The 23,399-nt window shown below is 37.5% G+C and overlaps 1 pseudogene; it reads left to right on the top strand.

The window, feature by feature from the left end:
- Positions 1–13,686, top strand: part of LOC135197138 (protein PAT1 homolog 1-like) — a 91,135-nt pseudogene extending 77,449 nt beyond the window's left edge.
- The last annotated feature ends 9,713 nt before the right edge of the window (positions 13,687–23,399 follow it).

A 23,399-nucleotide genomic window follows, 5' to 3' on the forward strand; every position in this document is an offset into this window, starting at 1 on the left:
CTGAAGAATATTCAGGCTATGCAGCTGAATTCAGATAATCCATATCAAGATGATTATTATTATGTGGTAAGGAAATGCAGGTTTTCATGAAAACATTTAGTATACTAGGTGGTTGCATTGATTTTACAGTAGATAGTTAGGTATGTAATGTTTTACCGTGAATATCGTGTAGTATTTTGTATTAACCTTTTAATGTTCTATGAGCACTTTTCTCATTGTTTGTTGAGGTCTTCGCTTGTGCAAATAATGTAATCAAGTCTTGGTATCCATTAAGAGGAATGAAATGGTTACTTATCGTGTAGTGTATCCCAAAATCTGTGCTTTTTTGGTTTTTGGGTTGGTTGACTTTGCCTAAAAGAGTTGCTTCCTTCCCTAATCCTTGTCTTGCTAGATGGTTCAGTTGTTTTGTTGCAGATGTGATTAAGCCAAGGTTTTAGTTGGTCAGTTGGGTTACATATTCTATAGACTTTGGATTTTTTCATTTTTAAGACTGGGAATATGGGAATATACTTGGGATTTGCAGCATATTTTGGTATACAAAATTGTTCTTATGTTCGTTTGTTTTGTGTAGCAAAGATTACTGTTTTTAAACATTATTTGAATTGTACATGGGGATTTCAGTCAGTCTTGGCAGTAAGTAGTTGTTTTTTTGAGGTTTTTTTTTTCTGTTTTTCTTTTGACAGGGAAAACTGAGTAATGTAGAATAAAAAGGGAATTCTCTATTTGCAAGTCCCTTTGAAGGTGAAATTTCTGCAGTTTTATGGTTTAGGAAAGACAGAATATCTACAGTATTACTTAATCATATACATATACATTGTTTTCCTTAGATGTACAGCGTGAAACAACAGCGAAAAAGGGAGGAGGAGGTCATGTCTATAGATGGGCTTCAGCTACTGCTTCCAGATCGGGGGAAAAAGATGGAGGGCGGGATATGAACCCCGAGACTGGAGAATTCTCTTGGGAAATTGCAAGTTGTGAGTGTCAATGCTCCCAGGAAGATAATAGACTTAGAGGTTGTACATCTTGATCCATCGCATCCAACTACTCCTCTGCAGAGAGAAATGAGAAAGCACAGGCATATGTGCTACATATTGAAAAGGTCAGTATGTTTGGAGTGGCTGCTTTGAAATGGCAGTAGGTTTTGCAGAGGCATTACTGTCGCTGATATTGCTTGGAAATAACATGACATTGTCAGTCAGAGTTTCTAGTATGTGTGATTAAAATCAGTAAATTGGTTTTATGAATGCAATGGCACTCTCACTGGTAAAAGTATAAATGTGTGATAATTAAGTTTCCAAGTTGTAAAGGTACTTAGTTGATACAATGAATTTTTCTTAATACTTATGGAACTTTGATCAAGTTCTGATTTTAGTAATAGGCAAAGTGGACAGATTTATGATAAAGCTGTAAACGTATTTTTATCTTGCCAGGCAGATATGATTAAGAAATATGGAATATTTTCTTGTGTGGTTGGATCTTTCCACGAGTTGAAAAAAGCCAAGTTTTGTATGCTCTGTCCTAAAGAAGCTGTCAGTAAATACAGTAGGGTCTCGATAATCGCGGGGGATAGGGCCCAGAACCCCACGTGATAAGTAAATACCCGAGTTATCCTGGTACCCCACCCCTAAAAAATTTTGCTTTAAAACTTTGCATACTTTAATAATTAACCCACCCAAAGACCACTATTCAGTGTTTATAACTTGCCTACTTCAGTTCAAGGACCAAATATGTCTTCAACTATCACTCTAAAACTAAATTCAAGACAGTTTCAAAGTTATTCTTTCCTATCTTCAATTTTCCCCTTCATCAGATCAGCAAACAAAAGTATGTTACCTAACAATTCCTTTCTATTTTGCTGCACCAAACTAAAAGTACATAGTATATCTATTTTGTGAATGAACATATTTATGATTAAAAAAAACATGATTTACTGTAAATATTACAGCACCCAGCTATAATATTAATGTATAAACAGCAAAATACAGCAATAAAAATCTATTTTTGTCTTTTGGTTACGTTTAGAATCAGCTGATGGACGTTTTGTACATAATAGTTTATAATATGATACAGTAATTCATATTTCATGAAAGAGAGAGAGAGAGAGAGAGGGAGAGATAGAGAGAGAGAGAAGAGAGAGAGGGAGAATTAATAGAAGAGAGAGAGAGAGAGAGAGAGAGAGAGCAGCTTGGGATGAGAGTAACTGTTGAATAGCTTGAGTGAGCAGTTTAGGATGAGAGTAACTGTTGAATAGCTTGAGAGAGCAGCTTAGGACGAGGAATACTGTTACTAGCTTAGAATAACAATGAAATTGTAATTTTTTTTTAAGTAAGTTTATGGTGATAAGAAATGAAACGTGGACAGTGAATAAGATATTCTTTTGTATACTGTTATAATGTGATAATCATTGAGTCAACTATAAAAGTTGTATTGAAGAACATTTTCGTAAATCACAGAATAATAGATCAGTATTATAGTTTTTTTCTGTAAGTGAAGAGAAGAGAAGGGAGAGAGAAGAAGAAAGAGAAGAAGAGAGAGAGAGAGAGAGAGAGAGAGAGAGAGAGAGAGAGAGAGAGAGAGATATGGCTATTTACATTCATAGTACAGTATTTGAAAATTTTTAAATGAGTGTATCCTAAAATGCATTTAGTCATGAAAAAGAAGAAAAAAACACAGTAATTAGTGAATCTTGCTCGTACCAACAAGACTAGGTTTGGTGACGTCACGGTGGTCATAGGATATTTTTTCGTGAATGAATATACATTTATAATAAAAAAAAATAGTTACTGTACTGCTTAGAGTACCATACTGGAATATTAATGTAATCACATCAAAATAAAGTAATCATTGCATGCTGTAAACATGTAAAGTGTATTTTTATGCATGACACTTACCTGGCAGGTATATATATATTCTGCTAGTATTTTCTGAAGTCCGACAGAATTTAAAAAAAACTTCCGACACACAGTGGTCGGCCCAGGGTGGTAGTACCCATTCCCCGCCGATGGGAGGCGGGGTATCAGGAACCATTCCCATTTTCTATTCATAAATTTTCTGTCGCCGGTACTGAAAACACCTGTTTCAGTACCTCCGGCTTAGGATTTTGGAAACTTCATTTGCCGACAAGCTAAGTATCCTAATTGTCTTTTAATTTATTTACTTGGATTTGTGGCTAGGCATACGCTATCTTAAATTGATTTGAATTTGATTCATTTTTGCTAAGATATCTGAATCTAGTTAGGCTAGTTTCAGAGGGTGTTTGTCTGCAAAGATAGGGTGTGGCTACCGAAAGCTTCGGTAGTTCCGCACTTGGGGGGCGCAATTAATCAGTAAATATGTCTATTTCCGTAAGGAAAAAGTATGATTCGTATGTACGCAATTAAACAGTAAACGTGTCTAATTCCGTAAGGAAAAAGTTTGTTTAGTATGTACGCAATTAATCAATTACGAAAGTTCAGGGTAGTGATACTGCCCCAACTACCTTCCGGTAGACTTTATTTTGCCTACGCTGTTAGTATGGGCCTACGGGTTATGACTATGTCTGCGAGAGGTGATCGCTCTCCTTCATTGTTGTGAAGAGTTCTACTTCTGTTTTTGTTACGCCTAACCCTGTAATGTTGCCTTCGGGCCCTAAAACAGTGTCTGTAGAGGTTATTGCCCTTTCTCTTATACTATTTCGATTCGTAACTTAGAATCGAAAGTGCTTGCTTTAGAGAGCAATAGTGAAGTGGCTAAGTGTAGTGACAGTGCCCCTTGTGTAGTGGAGGGTGCGTCAGATCGGCCTTATAACGCCTCTAGGTCTAGACCTCTGTCGAACTCCCAGAACCAAGGGAGAGGGCATGTCGAAAGCCGAAGGAGGGTTACAGGGAAACCCCACCGATCTGGCGTGCCTTCGGCAGTTTCTGATGAAAATCCCCAGACTGCCAAAGTTGCGTGCACATGCACGAATCCTGAAAGATTGCTTCTCGTCCTCCGAGGCGTCCTCCCCGCACAAGGGTTGGAGCTCTCGAAGGACTCGCGCCCTCTAAGAAGCTTTATAGAAGAGGACGCTTCACGTCCCTTCTCCCTCGTTATGTGTTCAGTGAGAAGAAGGCGAAAGTTGCCTGATCACGTGTACTTCTTTCCACCAAGAAATAGGGAAAAGAAGGCAGTTTCTCTCGCTGTTTTTGACGCCTGTCAGGAGCGTGACGCTTTTCTGCACGCTTATTTGGACGATCGGCTTGAACAGGACGCTCGGATGGACGCACTCACCAGTGGACGCCGAGCGTCCTCGCCAGTGGCCGCCGAGCGCGCACCAGGACGCCGAGCGTCCTCGCCAGTGGACGCCGAGCGCGCACCAGGACGCCGAGCGTCCTCGCCAGTGGACGCTGAGCGCGCACCAGAATGTTTCTGTTGAACTCTTCAAGCTCTTGTTTAAGATTTGAGCCTCAAGAAAGTGAACAGAACTTCGTCTTCGAAACCCAGCAAGACCTCGGGTTTCGTGAATTTCAAGAGGTCTCTGTCAATATTATATTGCTTTTCGCAAAGGTGGATGGAGTTAAGGAAAGCTCAAGGGAAGATCTCGTTTTTCTCTACCTCAGTCAAGACTTTGAGATAAGACAGTTACGGGTTATGTAAAGGCTCGACGTCCTGAACGTCAGGATTTTCGGCAACGTTCAGTAGGATTCTTGCAAAGGCACTCATCAAAAGGACGCTCTTCAGGAAAGCGCAAGACAGGACTTCCTTTGCCATACTGCCAATAAATTTAAAGCTTTTTAGACCATCTGAAAGGGTTTTTTCAGATGATAGATTTTGGTTAGTTTTCTAGTCGAGACTTCCATGCCGATTGAGCATCGTCGTTCTACCTACCGTAAGAAGACCACCATCTCTTAACAGGATTCTTGTCACCCTTCCTTGTTTGAGACGGGAATCGAAAAATAAAAGGCTCGACTTCCTGGATTACGTTTTGTCAATTCAGTGACTTTCCCCCATTGACAATATACTATCGTTTTGTCAAGTAAGTGGGTCTCCCCTCATTGACAAAATATCTCTCTGTACCGTTAATGGGTTAGTTCTCATTGACAAACATCTCATTAACTTGATATTGCGTAAGCGAATAAGGACAAGGTTCGGAAGAGCTCTCCTTCCTCATTCGCAGACTCGTACAAGAAATAGACTGGTAGACTACGTCAATGAACGCTTAGTCCAGTATCTTAAGAAGCTTGACTGTCTGCTTCGATTCTCTAAGTTTTGTTCATGAAACTTGCTTGTCAGATATGTATTTTGTAGCTGTATTTCCGAATTCAGCTATATATATGTCTGCCAGGTAAGTATGAACAAACTTTATTGTGATATAATAAAATTTTTTTTTTGCCTTGCGTTATTTTACTACTGGTTGGTTCAAGTCATACACGCTTGCTGTAGTTACCTCTTCGGATGGCAACCGAGAGGTCTATTGTCTACTATTTTAAGGACATTTAATCGTCACTCCCTGCAGCCTTCCAGGAGTTTCCGATTTATCTTTTACCGTTGTATGGTAGTGTTCTGACGACACAAACGCATCTATATATTTAGCGTTTTCTGTTTCGCTTTAAATATACCAGCTTTTTGAGAGTCTCTTTTGTTCAGAAAAAAAATAACGGACTAAAAAATTTTATTCCGTAGAATAGGGTGGGTAGCTGGCAACCCAGACATAAAGTTAAGAGACGACGTTCGTAAGCTGCTGGCTGCTGCTGTGTCTGACTGTCCAAGTTCCAACCGAGCCAGTAACAGATCGTGCGCTGTCATGCGCGGTAGGTTACGTCTCTCTCTCCTGCGGGGTTGACTGACTAACCGTATCTCTGTGCTGGCGGTTACGTCTCTCCTGCGGGATTGACTGACCTAACTGTATCTCTGTCCCTACAATCACGGACTTTAGCCTAAGATTGAGGGGATTCTCTTACGTGAATGTCAATAACCGTTGCATTAGTTTTTGCCTTACTATGTTTTTTCCCAACAGAGTTAATCTCTTAATCCTTTCGGTGCTCGTTACCGCACGGTATAGAACTACGAGTCTACCGCAACATTGCACTTTTATATGCTCTCCTGCTTAGGCAAAGCGCAGCCTTATAGGGAAGTAAGCATACTCGGGGAGGGAATGGATGAGCTTGCTGGGGGACCATTTCCTTTCCTGAAGAAGTTTTTTGTTTCCACCCCCGAAATAAGACTGCAATTCAGACCACAGTTTTTTGATTTTTACTACCGGGAAACTGAAAAAAAAAAATATTATTCAAGATCTAGGAATTATTCTGAACATCTCTCAGTGCGTCATGATAGAAGGAGGTGCCGGACATCTGGATAGTGTTTCAGATGTCCTGGATCTTAATCTGAAAGAAGTAAATGCAATTCGGTCGTCCCTCCAGTCCTCGAACGAGTTTTGGAACCAGTGGTCCACATCAACTGATATTCCACAGCTCTCTCATATCTTAAGAAGTATCTTCTCTCGGTCCCTGCTCGAGTTTACGAGAAAGAGCCTATTATAACAACAGGCGTAGAATGTAACAATCATCTAGAGGTTCGTTACAGGATTGCAAAGTCCGTACGAAATCGTCTCGATAGATTACTAACATGCTAGGTATTTTAATTAAGTGGTGTTTCTTTTTATGGTTGTCTGAGAGGGTTATTTCCTCTTCAGTATGTGAAGTGTAATGTGTTACGTTAGCTTTTTTTTTTTTGTTTGTGTGGTTCAGGTGGTCTAACTTATCCTAGCATGAATGCCCTGGTAAGAGAGGGCTAGGGTTTCCTGTCAACAAAAATTGGTCACGTCCCCCAGTGTCAGACCCTTGTTGTTAGCTTTCTCAACAAACAGGTCACATCCTAGTTGAGAGCTACTAAGGTTTAGCCAGGCTAAGAGGCAGGACCTACGAAGTCAGCTACCTTAGCAGGTAAGGAACTTAATAAATAATTTAAAAAATTAAGTTAATTTTTGAATTATGACGATATTTGCTGTCTGTGACCACCTCCAAATGTGTCAATCAGCTATATATATACCTGCCAGGTAAGTGTCATGCATAAAAATGATATTGTTATGATACAATAAAGTTTTATGCATACTTACCTGGCAGGTATATATAATTAAATTCCCACCCTCCTCCCCTCAGGAGACAGGGTTCGAGAAAATCTGAGGAAAACGGGAATACTAGTTCCAAGTACCAGCGCCACGGGAACGTGGGGGAGATCACCTGAACTACCAGTGGTCTAGCGGTTGCCGAGAGTTGAAAAATTCTGCCAGTGCGAACAGACAACAGAGAATGTTGTTTGACAGATTTGCATCTGTCAAACAACAAAGACCTTCACGATCATTGAGGTCTGTGGAATCTCGATTCCTAGCTCACCATCTACTTTTTGTCTCGCCTGTTTTCTCGGAGTCAGACACTTCGTGCGAGATCAGGCGACATATAGTAGCCCTGAGTTTCTTATTGACGAAGTCGATTGCGGACGACGTTGGGTTGCGTTGTACACCCCCCAAGGTTTGCTTAGATTGAATCGCCCAGGCAGTCCAGACACTCATCCTTCAGCTAAGAATAGTGCCTTTTGGTCTTCAGGGTACAGCCTTGCTGTCCTTGATGCGTCTGACTGGTCAACTGGTCGTTCACCTGACTTTAGTACAGACGTAGTCTGAAGTTCTTGATGTCAAAGCATTCGAACCTCTCCTGCCTGTTAACTTCTTGTATGTGATCAGGAAGGCCTTCTTCAATAACCACCCTAGATACGACAAAGAGGGTTAGTGAGATTTTAAGCCATCGTCACAAGTTTTGGCTTTAGAGAACACAAGGAGGTGTGCTCTCTAAGCCTTTCGTTATGGCCTAAGAATGGAAACCCTTTTTGTCCTTGGGCCAGGATCTTGGAAGCAAGGATGGCACAAGTTAGTGGGGTGAGGAGCCAGAGAGAGTCCTGTGCCCCTGTCAGGTCTCTCAAGTTTTATCTACTTAAAATCAAGAAAGTCGAAGTCAGTCGGGCAATCTGCAATGTTCCGAAAAAGACCAGACTTGCCCATATCGAAGTACACCCTGGTTTTAGGGTTAAGGAGTTTTTCTTTCCCAAAAAAAAAAAAAAAAAAAAAAAAAAAAAAAAACAAAAAAAAAAAAAAAAAAAAAAAAAAAAAAAAAAAAAAAAAAAAAAAAAAAAAAAAAATGCTCCTTCATTGTGTTTGCACAAAGATTTGAAAAATAAATTTTTATCTATCAATGCTCACGAGGTGAGGGCGCGGCCTCGGAAGCATTCAACAGAGCATGGCACTCAGCAACATCCTGAGTACCATATTTTAGCAAAGCAACTCTCGGGTTCACTTCACACTCCCTGCGAGATGTGAAGAATGGCATATGAGATCTGCTGCTCGCTAGGGCCATACGTTTGTCTGCAGACACAATCTTGGGGCAAGAAGTACTACTCATCCTATCCTGTAGAAAATGGTTTTTTTAGGAAGAGCTCTTAATTTAGTTGTGGAGTCGCTGACAACGGCGACTTCTTAACTCTGAAAGCCTAGTTAACAACACTTAACTTTGCTAGGTTGGTCAGGTGGTGATATATATAATTATATATATATATTTATTTTTACTTCTTAGCCCTCATGGTATGGTCAATATGGTCTAGTCACATTGTGGTCACGCCCCTGTTGACAGATCATCTGAGTGCACCAGCTTTATAGGTCTCTACCTCGCTGGCAACTCTAGTAAAAGCAGAAGCAGACTTGGGTGACAGTAATCACGAAGTCGGCTATGCTAACAGGTGGAACCAAGATGTAAATCATCTGCATGCATTTTGTGTCCAAAATCCTTCTATTCTGTCCCTTCCCACTCCAACGGTGGGGTTCAACTATATATAATATCTGACAGGTAAGTTCCATGAGCAAAATGATATTGTTATGATACAATAAAGTTTGTTCATACTTAACTGGCAGTATATATATATTCAAGTACCCACCACCCACCTCCCTCAGGGGACAGTGGAAATAAAAATTATGAATAGAAAATGGGAATGGTTTCCTGATACCCGCCTCCCAGCGGCGGGAATGGGTACTAACCACCTGGCCGACCACTGCGTGTGTCGGAAGTTTTTTTAAATTCTGTCGGACTTCAGAAAATACAGCTATATATATACCTGCCAGGTAAGTATGCATAAAACTTTATTGTATCATAACAATATCATTTATGTCTTTTGAAAAATGCATTCCCCAAGGAATTATTCCTTGAAGAGGCTTTTTATTATGAAGATATGCCAATAATATATAAGATATGCGTTTTATTATGAATATATGACAATAATATATAAGGTAAAAATGGTTTTGTTACGTTTTACGCTTCGTCGCCGATCACAAACAACAATATGATAGTCTATGACAATTATCGTTTGTATGACTGCAGCGTACAGAGAAGTTGATTACGTTATACCACATAATGAAGTTCGAATTGAAAATTAATGTTTTCCTAAAGTTATTTTACTACTGTATTTACACTACTACTATTAACATTTCTAAAAGGTTAAGAATGACAAAGGTGCTGTTAAGTGCTCAATGTTTACATTTCTGCTGGCCGCTCAACTACAAGTTGATGTCAATGATGTGGAATTATTCCATGAATAGGCTATATATTATGAGGATATGCCAATAATATATAAGGTGAGAATGGTTTTATTACCTTTATTGTCAGTTATATCATAATGTGAATCTGTTCATGCATTTGCTGGTTTATCTGAAACCGGACGAGGCTTAGCCTACAACAGACAAGCCCTCGATGCTGTGATTCATACCAGTGATATAGTTTGAGAATGTGGGTCCCAAGGAAAAATCCGTGATTAACTGAATCCGTGATTGCTGATCCACAACTAAACGAGGCCCCACTGTAATATTTACTTTGTTGTGAGCCTTCTTAATCGTAAACAGTAATGCTTTGTATTCTAAATTTTATTTGTAGGATTATGTTACCTTGTTCAGTCTTATTTTTGAATGTGTGTACATTGAGATGTCATCCTGGGTTCTTTTTTTCAGCTTTATAAATGTAATCATGGATCTTGACGATTTGGAAAGGAAGATACGCCACTTACCAGGACTGTCCAACCAGAGATGTCTACAAAACAAAGTCTCGTCAGCAGGCTGTTAAGTTGTGGGAAACATGTACTTCACCCCCAGAGAGATTATTGCAGCTTCTGTTGGTATCCAGGAAAGGAAAAAAAAGGTAAAGCTTTATGTGAAATTTTCTCTTGAAATAAAAGATGGCCTTGATGTGAATTAGCACTTGAACCAAGCCAGGTGTATTGCAATGCTATATGTTTAACAACGTGCATATCATTTATTGTATTTTCAGAGTTTGTTGCATCGACTGTTGATGTGGCTGGATGACAGTGCTTTACACCAAGTTAGTGTGTACTATACTGCCAAAATATGCCCGTGTTGACAAAGAAGGATACCACCATGATCAGCTCTTGACCTCTCTTCTGGCCCATCGCAGACCGACTTATTGCTTCTGCAAATGATGGTATACTACTGGAGATAGCCGATATTCTTGTTCCACGGGGATGTGGGGAAGCACCACAGAAGACAAATTTAGTCTCCGCTCTCTATAACAAGGTACTATTTTTGCAGTTATTTAATCTTGTTGGTTAAGTTAGTAAGTATATTTAGAAATGCATTGGTCAGCACAGATAGTTTGTATATTCAGAGATGCGTTGGTCAGCACAGATATTGCATAGTTACTGTTCCTGGTATTATTTTTGCAGTTATTTAGTCTTGTTGGTTAAGTTTGTATATGTAGAAATGCGTTGGTCAGCACAGATAGTTTTTATAATTAGAGATGCATCGGTCAGCACAGATATTCCTTCTTAATTTTATGTTTTGTCACTTTTTTAGAAAGTTTTGGTTTCGTATGGGTAAAATCACTTTTAGACTGGACCTTGTATAGCAAATACTTTAAAAATTGTACTGAAAAAGCAAAGTTGCAGCATTCTCCCTGTCAGTACCAAATGCGGTTTAAATTTTAATTTATGTTTTTTTTGTTTTTTCATCCGTTTTTCTTCTTTTTGGTCTTTGCTACGTAACTGAAGTAATACTCTTCAATTAATGTTTCTCTAGTTCTCACTCCTTCATTTAAGAAACAGATCCATTTGGAAAGTCTTTAGAAAAAAATATGCTCTTGGTCTTGTTGAAGAGTAATAATAACTCTCCAGTGCTAATTTGTCTAAAAATCAAATTGTCAAAAAAATACAGTACAAAGTAAACGATGTGTAATTGAATAATGCAGTACAGCACAGTACTTAAATACTACTGGACAATGCCTTCCTTTTTCGTACGATGAAATATAAAATAAAGAGCAGACATTATTATGTTGTAGGAAAATATCCTGCTGTCGTAGGTTTGACTTTTATCTTAGGTTACTAGTCTGCTTTTGCTTTGAGAGATGCATTTGAGGGGTAGAAAGCTTTTGTTCCGCTACAGTCTGGTAAGGCGCTCATTTCACACAGACAAATCCACCTAAATATGCTTTAGGGATATCGTGAAGCCTCATTAATCAGCCCTCAAGCAATCCTTCCTCCCATGACATCCCCTAGAGTGTTGAAGTGAGGGAGAACCATGCTTGGTTTTAGTAATCATGGGGAAATCTGAGTCATTATCTTTTCCATGCTCCCATAATTGTTATTTCATAGTAAGTTCTTTGAAGGTCTAGTAAGCTGTTCAATAAAGTAGTGAATGCAACAATAGTGTTTTGGTGTGTGTGTGTTTCTCTGCTGATTTTATGGAGGGTGAATACACCAATGTATTGAACTCATTAAAAATCTGGTAAAAATTTCATCTAAATCCGTTCCCACCAAAACCTTATGCTATTAATAACCACACTCCAGCTAGGTGATTGAGAAAATTCCCTTTACATTAAGACACCAGGTTTGTGAGCTACGAAAAATACAAATTGGTTTAAAATTTATTTTATAAGACTGTTGATTTATAATTTATTTATTATGATTATGTTAATGAGTAGTACTGTATAGTGCATAACTATGTTATCAAAGGTTTCTACCAATGATGTGCAATAACAAAAGCTCAAGTAGTTTTAATATGGTTGTGTTTTTTTTGGACAGTAAGAATTTGGGAACTTTCATATACCATACCAATACCAAACAAAAAAAAAGGAATATTTTTTGGATGAAAGACTCAGACTTTCTCATATCTGCCTTCACCAAGATCTCTGATACCACTAATGAGTTTTAGTCACCACCAGCAGATTTTTTTTTTTTTTTTTTTTTTTTTTTTTTTTTTTTTTTTTTTTTTTTTTTTTAAAGGTATTAGGAGGCCAGGCCCCAAACTGTCTTGTTATGTGATGTGGCCACATGCCACATATTGACTTTACTGAGATGGGGGGCCTTTTTTCTGCTCTCTCTCTCTCTCGACTCTCTACTCTCTCTCTCTCATTCTCTCCTTCCGATACTTCCTGGACAATGTATGAGACCAAAAGCCATGTAGACACAGTTTTAAGATGTCAGCTGTGTTAAATAATTTTTTTCCTCCAGTTGTCATTTTTCTGTTTTAAATCAGGTTCCATGTTAACTTATATTTGCATATTTTCAGTCCTGATTGTATATAATCACCAAAACACTTGAAGTTTAATTAAACTTAGCCACAGCCATTTAAGGCAGTGCACTATTGATTAATTTGTTTACTGATATGTTTGAAAGTAAATTTTTAGGGTTTCATGTTTACAGTTTTCATTACAGCTTCATAAAAAATTACCCTAAATATATTTTTTACCTTCATTATTGAGTTACCAGTCTTCTCAAGTAAACCATGGCTGTGTTTGAATTGCTCTGTTATTACCTCCATTAGTGGGGGTTTGGAGATAGTATTTACTGTAGATTGGACCAAAACCTCTGTAAACTAGTGATCACTGCTGGATGAAACTTTATGTATTAGCTCCCTTAAGAATTCATAATTGCAGCAAGAGAACTCCTAGCTATTAGACTTTGCGTCCCAAAGTTTGTGCTTGCAAATGTGCATCCTTTCATTTGGTTGTGTGTGCATGTTTCCTTTTTTTTTATACTGACTGGAATTTGATAGCTTAAATCTAGCAGGGTGAGGGACTGAGCAGTAAGCACTGATAAAACGTGTATTGTGTTTCTAATACCAAGTCTCTTGCGTGTGTCCGAGTTTTTCCTCTGGGCACCCTAATATGTCTTGTAATATAAGACTTGGTGGGAGGTTTGGAAGTTACCTAGATGAATAAAGATCATTGTTTTGTTGTAGCTGTCATATTTTATTAGACATAAAAAAATTACTTCAGTTAATTATTTGTCATAATTTTCATTTGCTGATTTTTTTTCCAGTATGGGGTAAGCCTGATTTTGGCTCTAATGGTGCGTGGAGAGCAGTTAGCTTATGACTTTATAGGATGTGGCTTTTGGCAAGAGTACAGATGGCAAATTTCTTGGAGGGCATCCGTGAATGCTCTTGTTTCTCTCCTGATCCAAACAAACAAGTCATCCAGTGATGTCAACAAGTCCTCAAGTGAGCTTCCTCAGGCACTGCCATCAGTTGCCTGGCTGCTTCCCCTTTCCGACCAGCTGTTCATTTATCCAGGTGCTCCGGAGTGGATCCACATCTTTTGAACTTGAGCCAGAAGAGAATGGCACAACTGGAGGCTACTCATACCAAGTCAACCACAACTCAGAGTCCGGCCAAATGTTAATCTACGGAAAAAAAAATTTTTTTTAGGGAAATTTTTTAGGATAAAAATGGGATTTCTGTTTTTATTTAACATAAATTATGCTTTAACTTTGACTTTTCCATAGGGCCTACAGTTTTATTATCTGTTAATAATATTGACAATTCAGATTCTGTAACACGAAGATTATGAATTATAAGTTAACATTTTATGAAATAAGTTAAAATCAGAACGATTTTGAAGACAGCTTTGTAGCTATAGCTTCCCAATTCTTTTGTGTCGGCCACCTTCAAGTCTCAACATTTTCAAAATTTAAACTGGCCCGTAGGTAATTACTTTCCCTTCCCTTTTTACAGCCATTCATAATACAAAAATTCACTAATGAATTTTTTCATGCTAATAAGGAAGAATGCAATAACCCTGTTTTAGTGTGTCACGCAAGGTTAGGAATCTATACTGTGTCGTCTATAGTTGAATATTAATGGTTCATAATGTCGTTAGTATTAGGTAATGAGCTTGTTAGAAGTGGTGAACTTACACAAGAGGTTCTGTATTTGTCATTCGTGGAATTGTGTGTGTGGTATGCATGGATGCTTTTTTTCTGGTTGTTTATTTGAATTGTTTCGAAAATGGTGACTTATAGCAAGGTTTTCTCACTCTTCTTGCTCAAAATCTCATTCCTGACACATACTCTCCTGTTTACTAGATGTTAAGATCAATTATACTAAATGTTCAAATCAACTTATTGGATTTAAGCAGTGACAGGATGATTGGACAGTTATGGAATTTTTTTGAAATTTTTGAACCTTGACTGTAAACTTTTATAGTACTTTTGGAACCTACATATTGTTTTTTCCTTGTATCACAAAATTTACATGAATGGCAAGATTCTAGTGAAATGTTACCTGACGTACAAGGGTATCTTATAAGATATCATCGTTTATTGCCTCGGTTTCAGTTTTTTTGCAGTGCTGTGTTTGAAGGAATACTAAAGCTGTCTGAAGGTGTGCTGCAGCCCTTGCAATGGGTTGCAGATTATGAATGAAATCCACCAATAGAATAATCTGTTCTTGGTTGTACGAGTAACTGGAGGATGTCAGAGATGTGAATGGAAGTCAAACAGCAGCTGTACAGAAGTGTGGGAGGGGTGGCCTACACTACTAGTGTTGGTAAGCAAGTTTTCAGTGTTCACAGTTTCAAGTTCCGTAAATGTTAAGTAACCACCATCGTTTGGCTTACAACAAAATTGTTTGTTTCATCATCCATTATTTGCAGATTTGTTTTTTTCCATATGTTATTTTTGTGCTGCTCCTTTTGGTATAGGGAGGGATGTTACCCTACTGTGATACACAGTATATGAAAAAGGTGTTTTGCTTTTATTTTCCAACTAATAAATGATTCACATAGTTAATGTGATCTGTAAACACTTGTTCGTCATAATTGAGTTAATTTTTAAAAAATTAAATACGCTTTGGTATTGGAATGAAGAAGAACTTTTGTTTATACTCTCATGACATACAGCCTCTTTAATTTTTACTTGTAAATGAAAAGGCTTTAGTAAATGAAAAGGTTGTTCTTAAAGCTATTGACAAAGTTTTTCTTGTTATTTAAATTATACACAGTTTTATAAATGGCTCTAATAAATCATTTTATGTTTTGGTGGCAGGGCGTTGAAGTTATTTGTAATTAGCTATTGTACCCTTACTGGGTCTGTGGGGCGTATTGTTAAGCCCAGGCTACATTTGTTTCATGGCCTTCCAACACAGACTACTCCCTGCCCACCTCTATTTTTTTCTAAAAATAAATGCCAGTGGAACTGCACCAGATTTTTTTATTTTCCTGTCTTTGTTAAGGTTTATTCTGTGGTCAAGTTATTAATTGAATTTCCACCTGAATATTAGAAACTTTTGTGTCAAAATTACGACAAAAGTAACACCTAAAGTTTTGAATGTGTACAAAAAACAAAAAAGTAGTAATATTACTGTGCTGTTGTTTCTGCTTTGTCAGGTTAAACATATAGTATAAAGGAAAGTCATCAAATCTTCTAAGTTTTTTTTTTAATAAATAGATTTTGTTAAGGACTTTAAACATTAAGTCCATTAAGACTGCAGTTTTTATGCCCGAAATGTTTTCTAAGTGCCATTTTTATGTTAAAATAGTACTACGAAGTTTGGATTTGGATGAGCATGTTAATGTACCAGAGGTGAAAGCTAGTAAAGAGAACCGACGTTTTAGGTAAGTACACTTTGATACAGAGACTGTGAAATTGCAATGTAAAAGACAAGTAGGGTAATCGGTTATAAGTTGTGTGGGTGCATACGGTGAAAATGTAAGTAGGGGTAGTGCTAAAACAGGCATTTTTATCTAAAGTTCAGATTTGTGGTTGAGAATAAATACCAAATATTTGTCAAGTTTCAGAGGGACTTGTTTGCAAAGAGCCACAAGATTTCACAGCGCCTCAGTGACGTGGTTGGTATGGTGTTGGCGTCCTACCTCGGTGGTAGCGAGTTCGATTTTCGGCCCTTCCATGAGGAGAGAGAGATGAGTATTTCTGGTGATAGAAGTTCACTCGACGTGGTTTGGTTCGGAAGTCACGTAAAGCATTGGTCCCGTTGCTGAATAACCACTGGTTCCATGCAACGTAAAAACACCATACAAACAAAAACACAAGATTCCAGGCAATTTGGAATTTATTGCCAAGTTGAATTTCAATGAATTAAGCTATTGTAGATTCATGAGCAAATTGTCAGCTGTAGTGATTAGAATTAGTAGAGAAATACTTGGGAAGGAAGGCATAAACAAACCAATGAGTACTGCCCCTAGGCCCTAAAAACGCCACGCTTCTTCGGATATGTGCCATTCCATGGTCCCTGTGAGATGGAATAGTAAGAAGTTTTGTGCTGGCTAGTCTTCAACAGGAGGAGAAAAGAGCAATAGTGTTTTTCTCAAGGAGAAATATAGTTGCAATGAGAGACAAACCCCCCCATTTTTACTATGTATTGTAACTCCAGAAAGCATTTGATTTGCTTGAGGTAGGAATATTTTAGCTCCTCTGAAACGAACATGACTTAAAATTTGAACAAATTTTCGCAACTGTTTCATTCTCATCTCGTGGGGGTTAGTTCCGCCAGTGCACCTCATACGAGGCACTGTAGGCATTACTCGATGGTTTTTGCAGTGTGCCTTTGGTCTGTAGCTGCAATCCCTTTCATTCCTGTTACTGTACCTCCTTTCATTTTCTCTTTCTTCAGTCTTAGTTTTCACCCTCTCTGACAATTGATTCATGGTGGAAAAACTGCAAGGTTTTCCTTGTTACACCTTTCAAACCTTTTACTGTCCAATTTCCGTTTCGGCACTGAATGACCTCATAGGTCCCAGTGCTTGGCCTTTGGCCTAAATTCTTACGAATTTTCAATTCTCCTAACATTTGATTCATAGTGGAACTGCGAGATTTCCCCCTGTTTCTTCTTTCAAACCTATACTATCAATTATTTTCAGCGCTGAATGACCACATAGGTCCCAGGTGCTTGCCATATGCCTAAATCCTATATTCTCTGCTGTTAACTTTACCTTTAATTTCGGCCTCATTTTTTTTAATGTCTTAAACGGGCAATATGAGACTTGAGAAATGTGACGCAATGGTCTATTATTATTATATTGATATATATAATAATAATAAAATCCGTGTGGGTGACAGTAGGGTTTAAGACGTGACAACCACCCACCCCCTGCAAACTGGTTTGTCTGGCCCGGATGGAGCGGAGTATGTAAGGGAACATCCACACCGCCCTCATGTAAACCTGTTTATCCGCCCCGGGTGGGGTCGGGTAGGTAGGAGAGACAAAAGCTCGTTAATATTAATACTCACTTCAAGGTAACTTATTTCAATAGTATATGTACTTGTGCTGTCAGCCTGTCACTGTGAAACTGAGAGACTCCTCTTATCCCTGTGTAACACTTAGTAAAAATGTAATCTTTTAGATAATGGAATGAACTTCCTTACATCTTGCTTCCAGTCATACTTCCTTCCTACAATTGGAGGCAGTTTGTACTTTTCTTATTTTTCTCGGGCCTTAGCTTTGATTACCACATGAAACAAACGATCTGTAAGATGCAATGGAAATGAGACTACGTTTTTCTAACTGATATTTCAATCTAATATTGTCGGTGGTCATTTTGTTTGTTTGCCATTCGAAAAGCTATATTTAACAACTTCGTTCTCAGTAACGTTAGTATAATTCTGAACTGCAGTTAATGATGTTTAAAGCATTAGCTTTAATAACAGCCGATAACTACAGAAGTTGAAGCCGATCCAGAAAATCAAGGATCTCTGTGATGGCATAATGGTTTATAGTCCTTGTCTCGGAGGTTACAGGTTAATAGAGTAACACGGTGTAGCGTTGTGCTCTCGCCTTATCGACGATATTATTTACCGGTCGAATGTTAATTAAAAGGTGTTCGCTTATCGGTATTATGTATCGTAGAGCTGTTTATACCGTGAGGTCGAAAGTCCTTTAATAAAATAATGGGAACTCGTTGGTTGACACCACTACATGGGGCCTACTCCTGAACTGGATTACACATTGTCGGGAAGCAGTGTGAGGTTATTTTAAGGGCTATTTTGAGTTACTTTGTCATATTGCAGGGGTAAATTTGGAAAGACTAATAAATGGTCCACGGGATGGAAAGTGGCGGTTTTTTGTGCTCTCAGTGGTTTGTCGCTGTTTGTAACATGATTGAATTAGCCGATTATACATCGCCTTAGCATACCTAATGGCTGACCTGTGGGTTCCGGCACCGAGACCCAGAATCACCTGAGCAATTTAATTGTGCCATAGTCGCTGTCACCGATTATTATAGAATGAATGCGGAGTTCACTTTCAGTTTTACCTACTTAAGGCCGATGTTTTCAAATGTATAGGTCAAACGTAGCTGTCGAAAATCGGCAACATAGGCCTAGTAGGTCTCAGTTTAGAGCATAGCTACTCGACACTCAACATTGCCCTTGGGTCTCAGTTAAGCATAAGCTATCGGTATTTGGCAGTAACGGACCAGGTCTCAGTAGTTAAACATAGCCACCGGTATTGGGCATCAACGGCTTAGTCTCAGTTAAGGTATAGTTAGCGACATTCGGCAACATCGGCCTAGGTCTCAGTAGTTAAGCATAGCTACCGGTATTGGGCTTCAACGGCCTCCATCTCTCCAGTTTAAAGGTATAGCCTAGTAGGTAGTTAGCGACATTCGGCAACATCGGCCTAGGTCTCAGTTAAGGCGTAGCTATCGGTATTGAGGAGCAACGGCCCAAGTCTCAGTTAATCATAGCAATAGGTATTGGGCCTCAACGGCCTAGTCTCAGTTAAGGTGTAGGTAGTTAGCGACATTCGGCAACATCGGCCTAGGTCACAGTTAATTAAGGCGTAGCAATCGGATTTTGGCAGCAACGGCCCAAGTCTCGGTTAAGCATAGTTATCGACATTTGACATCATGAACCTACGTAGGTCTCTGTTACGGCATATGTATTGCATAGCAATCAGCCAGGATGTCAGCTAGCCTATGTGTTTGTATAGCTCATACTAATCACTTGTTTTAACAATTACTGTTACTACTTGAGTGGTCACGTAACCACGTGGTAATTCAACTGTCAAATCTTTGTCAGTTGTGTTTTGGAGGCCATCCTAACGCAGTCCAATTTGTCAAGTTTTATTTTTAAAATTTTTTTTTTAATTTGCTAAGCTTGGTATAGCGTCAATGTCGTATTTGAATGACCAGTTTTTTCCAGAATCTTATCCAGGTGTTCTTGTGCTATGGTACTTGGGGCATAGAATGAACTCTTTTATCCCCCTTCCCTTTTATTTTTTTTTTATGTTACTTAAAACCAGTAGATCCTAGTGAAGTGTGCTACCTTCATAGCACAAATGTACGTAATGGCAGTGGTCATAACATGAGCTATAAGCAAAATAAAGATCACACTTTTTAAATTACAATATCATGTGCACCGTTTTAATGCATTTTATTGAGGACTCATCTTGGTTAAAGCGCAAAATTTGGTAAAAAAAAAAAAAAAAAAAAAGCGGCTAGGTACAAATGTTAGTATATTTTGTATGAATCTATACTGAGGTATTTTAATGGAAAAACCATGTGCCACACAACAATATTTAGTATAAAAGCATAGGGGCACTGTAATATACTATCATTTTAATTAGCCTGTGGAATAATAAGCCCATAAATACTTTAATATTTGTTAAATACTTATAAATGAAATCAACGGAGAAAGAGGGCTATGAAGTGACTGGCTAACTCAGCTTGCCAGGGGGGGGTTGTGAATATCAATGTAATAAAGTTTGATTGATGGACCGATGGCTTAACTATTGATGAATTTTAGATTTAAGGAGAAAACAATTTTGTCAATGTATAAAATAGATTAAATGGGTATGGTTGGTAAAAAAAAGTAGAATATTTTTTATGTGTAGTATTTTCATATGGCCTTATGGATCAGTATAAGTTTCATGTATTTGCAAGCTGAGTCTTGAGATTACCATCAATGGTAATACAGCGTTCTGAAAACAGATCTATTTCTCAAATAGGAGTACAGTACATAAAAACCAAGCTTTGTTGTTTACAGGTAAGCTAATCAGGACACCACTGACTGCAAGTCCATTTCCATTAGGTTCAAAATGTACTATTATATAGCCTAAATTAACATATTTTAGTATAATAAGTTGGTTTACAAAAACTTTCTTCACTGATAAACTATAGGATTAAAAAAAATAACTGATAAACTTTCACCTGACCAACTGGACTAGAATTTTATCAACAGTCATTTCCATGTCTCCCGCTGTTATGGTGTCACTGAGGGTAGTCCACACCCCCAATTTTAATGCCCTTGGTTTGAGAGCTAATATTCCATGCTTATAGGTTGTATTTGATTATAAGATTTAACTCAAGAAAGTACTGTATATTGATTGCTCACATTGCCTTATATGTGTAAGTTAATAATTATCTTATTATTATTTCAGGGTTACACATGAATTTTGTCAGTTCTTTTTTTGTCATAGTTTCCCTCTGCCTGAATTTCCTTGAGGCTTAGGTCTTCATCTATGCCCTTAATGTCCATACCTAGCACTTAATGGCTTAGGCTATTCACCCTTCTCATCATATGAAGAAAATTATCTCAATTTTTGAGATCACAGTATTTATACTTACTATAAATCTTAGCAGTTGTTTAGTTATCTTATTCAGGATTTCTTCCATTTTCTGTAAGTGCTCTTACCTGCTGTGCAGATATTTTTCAAAGGATTTTCCATATCATCCAGGCGGTTGTTTATTCTTAGTAGGCTACCCTGTTAATAACCTTTTCAGAAGTGTTCTCTGATTATTTTACTCACTCACCTTAACGAAGTGCCACTCGTACGTCTCTTATTCGTTGGTTCTACTTAAACATTTTTTGTTAAGAAAAAAATTTTTTTTTTTAAGAAAATTTTATTAAGAAAAATCCATTAAGTATTCGAATTACTATACATTTAGTGTACCTGCTGTACATTTAGGGTACCTAATCATCTACACGGCCAATGTTATAACCACGCTTTTTCCTTTACATTCTTATCTGTCGGTACAGTATGAGAATTGCTAGGCTTAAAATGTTTTCCACTCATGCAATTAATGTTACTCTAACCTCGGCCCCAGTTTCTGATGTTAATGTCTGTACGTAGTTGCATTTTACAACTTCAAACAGCCTTCCGTTCAGCACTCCCTTGGACGGTTATGTTTTTTTTTTTTTTTTTTTTTTCCATTGGCATTTTAAACACAAACTTCATTTTTCTTGGATTTACTCCAACATTTGTATGGTATGGTGGCTAGTGTTGTGACATGCCGCTCAGATGTTGCGGGTTTGCGTCTCCCCCAGGGCGATGAAAAATCACTGGCTCTGTATCATGAATAGTTACTGCTGCAGTGTAGGGTCTGTGGTGGGAGGTTGAAACCATCATTCTTTGCAAGTTGAATTTCAGGTCAATGGCCCCTGTGTGCTTGTTCCATGTGAGTAGGTTTCATCTAAGTATTAAATGATAATAATAATAATATTACCTTGAACTGTCCTTCCCTACTGCATTTCTTATATGTAGTATTGACATCTCTGATTTCACTTTTAAATGTCTTTTTCAGTATCCTTTAACTTTTCAAGCTCCCTAGATATACAATATAATATGTCATTTTTTCTTAGAAAAGGAAACTACAAAAATTCAGTCTGGTACAGAAATTGAAGTTTACAGGTGAACCACTGATTACCATTTTTAGAATGTAAAGTCAAGGCTAGAATGGCAAAATGCATTAGATTAGTTTATTTCAAGTTGTGTTAGTTGCAGAGTATATTTGGGTATGGGCCATACCTATATACTCGGTTGTTAATATTGTACATACCTAAGGCTATTTCTCACTGCTTTGTCTTTGTATTTCCTATGCTTCTACAAGGTTTATGAGTACAGTATGCAGAATGTGATATTAACAAATGCATCATCGTAGGAATAAAGTCATATTGCCAGCATAGTGAGGTCCATATTTACAACAAGGGTTTGTATTCTCTTAGTTGGGATGAAAACAGGTAAAACAAAAGTCACAGAAAAAAAGTCACGGAAAAACAAGTCAATATTTCATGGTGGCTGGTAATTAAGTTACAGGAAAAGAGTAACCTAACCTAACCCAACCCTACGTCACCTAACCTAACCTATACCCATACCCTAATGTAGTACTAATTATCACTCTCCAAATATTAATTCAACATTTTTCCTAGCCAAAATTGTGACTTTTAATCTGTGATTTTTTCCTGTGACTTTATTACCGGTCACTGTTGGGAAGAACCACTTGCATCATAAGGCGATGGGCAAGGAGTTTGCTGTGTATACCAAATGGCATATAAATATGATGCAAGGGGAACACTTTTGACTTGTTTAGAGTTTCCCGTCTCAGTACCACATCCAGTAATACTTTATTGATGTTGGAACTTTCTTTACAATTCTACAAACCCAAGAAAACATTTAGTTTGATGAGATCAAGATCATATCAACGATGCTTGAGCTTTTAGTGATTTTCCATACTGTATTCTTTACAGTTAAGTAGTTTGATATTGAAGTTTTGGTATTATTTTAATATATGTTGTTCCTGAATACTACTTTAGGTTTTCCCTTATTGTTTTGATGTACTCAGAGAAAATATCATTGTTACTATATCTGTGTGGGATTTTCCAATTAAATTTTCAAGCTTGTACAATCTCTTGGGTTTTCAAAAAGGCAAGGATGATTGGGGTGGTGACTAATATCTACAAGTACTGCAAGCAGTATTTTTATTATATTATTATTATTATTATTAATTATTATTATTATTATTATTATTATTATTATTATTATTATTATTATTATTTCAATTATTATTATATCAGGAGATGAAACCTATTTATGTGGAAAACAGCCCACAGGAGCCATTGACTTGAATTCAAGCTTACAAAGATTATGGTGTTCATAATAAAGAAGTAAGAGAAGGTAAAGGGAAATATAGAGAGAAAAAAATAAAAGTAATAAGTAGTATATACAAATGTATTAGAATGCAAGGAAAATATTTATTATTATTATTATTATTATTATTATTATTTTTTTTTTTTTTTTTTTTTTTTTTTTTTTTTTTTTTTTTTTTTTTTTTTTGCTCTATCACAGTCCTCCAATTCGACTGGGTGGGGTATTTATAGTGTGGGGT

Source organism: Macrobrachium nipponense, chromosome 18, assembly GCF_015104395.2.
Source record: "Macrobrachium nipponense isolate FS-2020 chromosome 18, ASM1510439v2, whole genome shotgun sequence".
In the NCBI taxonomy this organism is placed as follows: domain Eukaryota; kingdom Metazoa; phylum Arthropoda; class Malacostraca; order Decapoda; family Palaemonidae; genus Macrobrachium; species Macrobrachium nipponense.